Source organism: Pristiophorus japonicus, unplaced genomic scaffold (assembly GCF_044704955.1).
Source record: "Pristiophorus japonicus isolate sPriJap1 unplaced genomic scaffold, sPriJap1.hap1 HAP1_SCAFFOLD_46, whole genome shotgun sequence".
NCBI lineage: Eukaryota > Metazoa > Chordata > Chondrichthyes > Pristiophoridae > Pristiophorus > Pristiophorus japonicus.
This window is the reverse complement of record NW_027254363.1, coordinates 4781579-4783215: the sequence shown is the minus strand read 5'-3', so window position 1 is coordinate 4783215 and position 1637 is coordinate 4781579. Positions and strand designations below refer to the sequence as shown.

At 43.3% G+C, this 1637-nt stretch overlaps 1 non-coding gene across 1 annotated transcript; it reads right to left on the bottom strand.

The window, feature by feature from the left end:
- Positions 1-1224: 1224 nt before the first annotated feature.
- trnah-gug (transfer RNA histidin (anticodon GUG)) lies at positions 1225-1296 on the bottom strand. The gene has a single exon. It is a non-coding gene; the product is annotated as a tRNA-His (tRNA).
- Positions 1297-1637: the final 341 nt, after the last annotated feature.

The window sequence follows — 1637 nt, the reverse complement described above, 5'->3', positions numbered from 1 at the left end:
TGGTCCAGGTCAGGTGTTCGTGTGAAAAGCAGAACCATTATCAGCATCTGCTGTCCGAGAGAACGGGAGCACTGGTTCGGATGCGATTTGTTGAATTTACATTTGAGCTCGGAAGGTTGTAAAGTGCCTACATGTTTACTCAATTGGTTGGTTGGAACGTTGCTCCTGTGAAGCTCTGTCTTTCGAAAAATGTGGGAAAGAAAGCCAAATTCACTCGCTTTTAATGTATCGTTAATCTTTTCTGCAATGCCGATCGTCTGTGAGAAGGTGATTTTTGACGAAACCATAGTGACGACAATGTGGGATTTTCACCCAGGATCTGTCCCAGCTCAACCCTGAAAATCCTAAAGCGAGATGAAATCGCTGGACCGCAGATTCTCTGATATAAAACAACGAAACTCATTGCGCATTGAAATCGAATAAACTGAAAGTGAAGATGAAAGGTTTTCCTTCCACCTTGCCTGTGCTGATTCCCTGCGAATGGTTTCGAATTAGTCCCACTCACCGTAATCCGACAAATGTTTCCCATTAATGCACACATTTATAATTTTTGACGTGAAATGAGCTGAGTGCAGCATACTTAGAGCAAAAGCTTAATTTGGACATGAAGGTTACAGTGATTAAAAAAACAATCAGAGGCATGAAATGTTCAACGATGATTATATTCGAATCCGCGCATATAGCGCACAATTGATTGGAATATTTCTCGCCTCAAGCACTCTGCTACCTCATATTGCTGGAACATTGTAACCAATCATTTTGCTTTCTGCTTTTTGAATCCAAACATAAATTCCCTGCGCCAAACTGAACTCACCGCTTGTGCAACCAGTTGCAAAAATGTTGATAATTAACAATCAGCCTCTGTCAGTAGAAGGCCTTACGTTACTTCAGGTGAAAGAGCGCCAGAAATTATCGGTTTTGAAACAGATACAGAACAGTGAAAAAAAAGTTTCACACGGTAAATTAAACGACTAACATAGGACTTCGTATGCATCGAAGTCAGGCGCCTTTTCCATTCGCCCACGGAGCCAGTGCAGCCGCCACAACAATTATTTGGGGAGAATTGTAAGCAAAGGGCTATTGTTTCAGGAAGGCAGAAAAAGCTCAGGCAATCGGCGCGTTTGAATGAGTAAATATGTTTCTGCCGCCAACAAAATAATATTTATGTCATAGAGTAAAGGTTGATGTTTTGCTATGATCCATCATCAGATAAAAGGCAAACTCTGCCATGACTCGGATTCGAACCGAGGTTCCTGCGGCCACAACGCAGTGTACTAACCACTATACGATCACGGCGCCTCACATCAGCTCCGGTAATTCGACGCTGATCACAGCAATGTCACACACAGCACTGTTTAGAAAACATGTTTTTATTTGATGAGGCCAAACTTAGCCCTGACAAATTATGTCAGCGGTGGGATTTGACCGACAACCTGCAGCGAATAGAGCGTTAATCCAGAATAGGAGCGACTGCAGCCGCAGTTACGTTTAAAAGGATTGTTCCCCTTTCACACGGGAAGAAATTTGTCCATTGTGCGTTGTAAAACAAAAGCCTGGTTCCCGCTGGGAGTTGAACGCAGGTTTCCCCTTTGTAAAAGAAGCGCTTTGACCAGCGAAGCCACGGGGACAAATACACC